Raw genomic sequence first — 6,000 nt, forward strand, 5'->3', positions numbered from 1 at the left:
ACGACTAAAGGTGTCAAAATGTGCTGAAGTCTGCGACCAGCCCGCAAAGTCCTAAATTTTATTCTAACCCATTAAGGCCTTTTGTGGCGGGATTTTTTTTAGCCCTAACCCTCAAAGCCCTATAATTTAGCGGGTTGGCCCGTTGGCCAAACTTTTTCCTTCATCAAAATTTTTATTATTTAAAAAACCAAAAATTATATAAATTTAAATAATTATAAATATAAAATAAATTATAAACATAATATAAGTAAATTGAATTGATGGAGAATATAAGAGAAAAAGAAATATGAACGAAAGTAAAATGAAGCGTAGAAAGAAAATCAATAGAAAAATAAGATAAAATAAGTATGACCTCTTGAAGGTAAGGAAATATTATTATTATTATTATCTAAATTCACCAAGTACCACTTTTTTCATCTAAGATATGTCCTTATATAGGACTTTAAGCATAATTAGGGGAATAATTACAATTCAACACACCATTAGCGTGATGGTTGTATAATACATCAAAAGTCATAAAAACAAATAGTCACATGTTATTAACCATGTAAAAGGTCATTCATAATAATTTTCAATTTGCATGTATTCTACAATTCAACGCATCATTAGTGTGATTTATAGAATACATCAAAGTTCATGGAAAACAAAGAGTCACATGTTATGAACTGTGTGCAAGATCATCCATAACCCATGTGAAAGGTTATCCATAATGTTTTATAACACTCTCCCCTGGATGTATTTTACAATTCAACACATCATTGGTGTGATGATTATAGAATACATCAAAGATCATGAAAAATAACGAGTCACATGTTAATGAAAGGTCATCCATAATATTTTATAACAAAAATAATTTTTTCAACAGAGAATATCATCTGCGCAACAATAAAGATGAAATTTTTTATTAACATATAAGCATCTTATATGTCCAAATTTGTATTGAAACATATTGTATACAATCCACCTTAATATTTTTGTGGATAATAATAATAATTATTTTTTGTAACTGTTATGGACCTGAGTAAGGCCTACATCCACAAGAAGCCCAAATCATACAACCCCAAAGGTAAGCACTATAAATAGGAGCTAAAGATTACAGGTATGACTGATCTTTTTCTAACCCTATTTTACGCAATCACTCAGCGCGCACACACCCCCCCTTAGGCTAAGGCCGTCATATAGTATGTGGTGATTCGTTGTCCCCAAGATATCTAATCCATAGGTATTTAGAGAAAGCACTAGATCCAACATCAACTATCTAACAACGGTTAGACATCTCTGCCTCAGACAGAACATTGGCGCCGTCTGTGGGGATCTACCCCTACGATCACGTGGTTAGAAGTCGTCGATCGAAATGGTGAGGACGACGAGAAGTGGGTACCGACAGCCCTCAAGATCGAATTCCAGGCACCAACCAATTCCTTCGATCAGGGAGGATCCTTTGGATCATCAACAACTGGACACCGTTGTTGTGCACGTTAGCGATGTGCACTCTGATTCGGCATCAACCCCAGCGGTTAATCCAAATGCCCCATACGTGCTAGGGCTGCAACCAATGGAGAAGCAGATTCCAGATGTCGTGCAAATCCCAAATGGTACAGCTAACGATCCGTGGGTGACAGATCTGGCTGTCGCTGCGGTGCTTCGAAGAATGGAGGAGATGGAGAGAAGGTATGAGCTCCAGAGGGAAGAAGGTGCTAGGCAAGTTCGAGAGTTGGAAGCTCGGCTAGGGCGAATTTCCAACCTGAATCTGGCACAAGCTATAACTCGGGTCATGACCGACCTGAGGATTACGAATCCCCAGCAGAACAATGATCGAACCCAGACTCAAGCTAGAAGTGCTGATGGCCGACCTCAAAGGGGCGCTCCTAACCTGAATCACAATCAGGAACCTCAGCATGAAGGAGGTCGGGGTGGTGGAAGAGGTACAACGAGGCGGGTAGAGAGCCCACAACCTCTAGATAACAGACATCAGTTCAGAAACCCGGATGATGTATCTGGGGTCTACGGGAGGAAGTATCACAGGGGGCAATACAATGATAGTCCTTTCGTGGACTAGATTGTTGATGCGCCCTTCCCAGAAAATCTGAATTTATCAGAGCTTCTCAAATATGACGGAACGCAGGATCCTCAAGTGCACTTAGATGCCTTTGACATGGCCATGTACATTAAGGGAATAGAGGAGCCTTTGATCACGCAACTCTTTGCGACTACGTTGACAAGAGTGGCTCAAACATTGTTTTCATCATTACCAACGGGATCCAGCAAATTGTTTGAAGAATTTGGTGGAAGATTCTTGCTAAATTTTTCCACTAGCAAAAAACAGTCGAAGTCAGAGTTTGCATTGGGGAAATAAGGCATACCTGGGGAAACCTTGCAAAAATATTTGGACCGGTTCAAAATGCCAGCTTTGCAGGTTCCAGGGTTGTCTGAAAACGTTCATTTACACCTGGTAATAGCAGGGTTGCATGGCTCTTCTAGGTTAGCCAAGTCTATATACAAAGACCCATTCCGGACCTTTGTAGAGTTCACAGCGCGGTCAAAGAAGTATCTGGAGCTCGAACAAATGGAAATCGAGAATATTGATCAGAAGCACCATCCTAACCAAATAGAGAAATCCAGAAGTCGAAGGCAAAATGACTTCCGGTGTAAAAGACAAGATGACGGCATTCCAGCTAGGGGAAGATTTGAGAAGTATGCACCTTAAATTCACCCAGATCGCAAATCTGGAGGGAAGTGGCTTCCACGGAGATGAAGAAGGTAGATAGACCCTGGCCTTTGCTGAACCAGTCCGGGTTAGATCAATCTCGGTATTGTGCATTTCATGATGGGCCTGGCCACACTACTGATGAATGCTGGGATCTGAGAGATGCGATTGAGAAGTATATCAGAGACGGAAAGCTGTGTCAATATCTGATCAGGACTCAAGGATGGGAGAACAACAAAAAAAAGAAGAGGAGGCTGGCCTATGAGCCCGCCAAAAGAAAAAAGATTCAAAGAGGAAGGCCGATACAAGAAGTTGGCCAGAGGAGAGGATGAATTTGTGGAGCCGAGGTTTGAATGCAATTGATTAGTGGGGATTTTGGTGGGGGAGGCGACACCATGAATGCCAGAAGGAAATATCTGAGAGAGGTGCTTTCGATACGGGAGCGGCCCAAGTTTAAAGAAGCCGAACTAGAGCCGCCACTATTATATTTCACCAGGAAAGAGTTGGAGGATGTGATGCCAGGACACGTGGATGGATTAGTCATTACGGGAACGCTAGTCAACTGCAGAGTCAGGAAGATATGTGTAGACAACGGCAGTTGTGCCGACATAATCCTATGGTAGGCGTTCAAAAAAATGAATCTAGATGAGGAAGATTTGAAATCCTGCAACACGGCCTTGATCGCATTCAACGGCCGTAATACTATTCCCAAAGGGTATATTGATCTCAGGCTTACTTTAGGAACCAAAGAGGCGTACAAGTCCGAAAGGGTAAGGTTCATTGTAGCTGACTTCTTTTCGGAGTATAATGTGATATTGGGAAGACCGACCATCCACAATTGGGATATGCTAGTTTCCACCAAACACCAAAAGCTTAAGATGATTGGTAAGCAAAATACGGTAATTACCATTGCCGGAGACCACAAGGAGTCTCAAGACTGCTATTTCAAATCGGTTAGGGCAGTGGAAAATGATCCCAAACCTTCAGCCGAGATCAAAAACAGTACCAAGCAAGGTGGCTCGAGCCAGGTGAATAAGACTTCGGTAAACATGGTGGAATTGGATATGAGGGATGATACTCAGATGCCGAGGCCTGAACTCGGTGGAAAATTAGAAGAAGTGATCATTGGGGAGCAGGGACAAACTGCAAAGATCGGTAAGGGGTTGACAGACGAGGTAAAAGTCCAACTTACCGCATGTTTAAGGAACAATAAGGACGTCCGCATCGTTAATTAAGGAAGTTAATTAATTAATTATGTGAAATTATGAAATAATTCCATAATTGACCCTAACTCCAAAGCACTGGTGGATTTTATTAGGGAGCTTACTTCAATCCAAAGAGAGAGTTCACACAGCCCGGATACTTGGAAAGTATATGTAGATGGATCCTCTAACTCCAAAGGTAGTGGAGCCGAGGTTATCATTGAGAACCCAGAAGGTGTAGCAATTGAATACTCCATGCAAATGAATTTTGAAACATCAAACAACCAGGCAGAGTACGAGGCCTTCATAGCCGGCCTCCAGCAGGCTAAGGAACTCGGAGCATGAAAGCTGCAGGTTTACAGTGATTCTCAATTGGTCACCTCCCAAATCGAAGGAAGTTATCAAGCTAGGGGACCATTGTTGACAAAATATCTGGACTCTGCGAGACAGCTAATAGCAGAGTTTGAAAAGGTGGAGGTCAGTCATATTCCAGGGAATGAAAACAGCACGACTGATATATTATCCAAACTAGCAAGCACCAAAGGGTGGGGAAACCATAGGACGATGGTTGAATAGAGTATCCCGGAACCCACATGTATCATGCAAATATCAGAGGTAAATGATTGGAGTTACATTATAGTCGATTATCTAGAAAATGGGACATTGCCTGCCGGAAAGGAGGAAGCTAGAAAGTTAATTAAAGATGCAACATCATATACCATGGTGGAAGGACAACTTTACAAAAAGGGTATTTATTCACCTTTGCTGAAGTGCTTAAGCTCGGATAGAGCAAGATACGTCCTATCTGAAATCCATTAGGGAATTAATGGCCAGCATATTGGAGGTAAGGCCTTAGCTCGAAAAGCGGTTAGAGCCAAGTACTTCTGGCCATCTATGAGTAATGATGCAAAAGAACACGTTCAGAAGTGTGATCAATGCCAGAAGCACAGAAAGAACCTGTTGACTCCCCCAGAAGAGTTGAATTTAATCACGGCACCATGGCCGTTCTTTAAATGGGGAATCCATTTGCAGCAGCTGAAGGCCAATTAAAATGGTTAATAGTGGTTGTTGATTACTTTACTAAATGGATAGAAGCAGAGCCAGTTGCTACGATCACTTCGGCTAGGGTTCAGCGTTTCTTTGAGAGAAACTTGATTTGCAGGTTCGAGATCCCAGCCGAGGTAGTTACTGATAATGGAACCCAGTTCACAAGCAAAGCCTTCCAGGAGTTAATGGAAAACCTTCATATCCGGCATCGCTTTGCATCAGTAGAGCATCCTCAAACTAACGGTCAAGCAGAAGCAGCCAATCAAGTCATCATAGAAGGACTGAGCAAGAGAATAGAGCAATCTGCTAAAGGAAAGCGGGTAGAAGAGCTATGCTATATACTCTGGGGGTATAGAACCACGATGTAGACGTCTATTGGGGAAAGCCCATTCAGGTTAACCTATAGATGTGAGGCCATGATTCCGGTGGAATTGGAAGAGCTGTCATGGAGAAGAGTCCAAGCCATGTCGCAGACGGAAGAAGAAAATAGTAAGAAAGTAGCAGTGGAACTGGATTTGATAGATGAAGCTCGGGTTATGGCTCACTGCAAAAATTTCGCGGCAAAGCAACTTGTTGCTAACCGGTTCAATAAGAAGGTGAAGCCTAGATCGTTCACGGTAGGAGTTTTGGTTCTTCGAAGAGCAGACGTTAGCGAACGAAACGCGGCTGAAGGAAAGCTCGGAAAGGCTATCAAAAGGAGCTTATGTGTTGGAAACTCCACAAGGAAAAAGTATTAGAAGGACATGGAATGCAGACAAGCTGAAGAAATATGTTAGTTGAAAAGAAGAGCAAATTTAACGTTTCCTTTTTGTAGTTGGAATTTCAAATTATGAGTAATTGAATAAAGAAAGCATTTCTTCTAAGAATATTTTTATTTCTAGTCTGAGGTATTGGAACCCGTCTTGCCCAAGGGCAAGATCGTGAGTTCTAGCCAGGCATAAAAGTCGAGGTAATTGAACCCGTCTTGCTAAAGGGCAAGATTGAGGGTTCTAGCCAGGCATAAAGTCGAGGTAATTGAACCCGTCTCGCCAAAAGGCAATATTG

This window comes from Gastrolobium bilobum, unplaced genomic scaffold, assembly GCF_033153095.1.
Source record: "Gastrolobium bilobum isolate Gb01-03AN ecotype WA unplaced genomic scaffold, APGP_CSIRO_Gbil_v1 utg14925, whole genome shotgun sequence".
NCBI classification, from domain to species: domain Eukaryota; kingdom Viridiplantae; phylum Streptophyta; class Magnoliopsida; order Fabales; family Fabaceae; genus Gastrolobium; species Gastrolobium bilobum.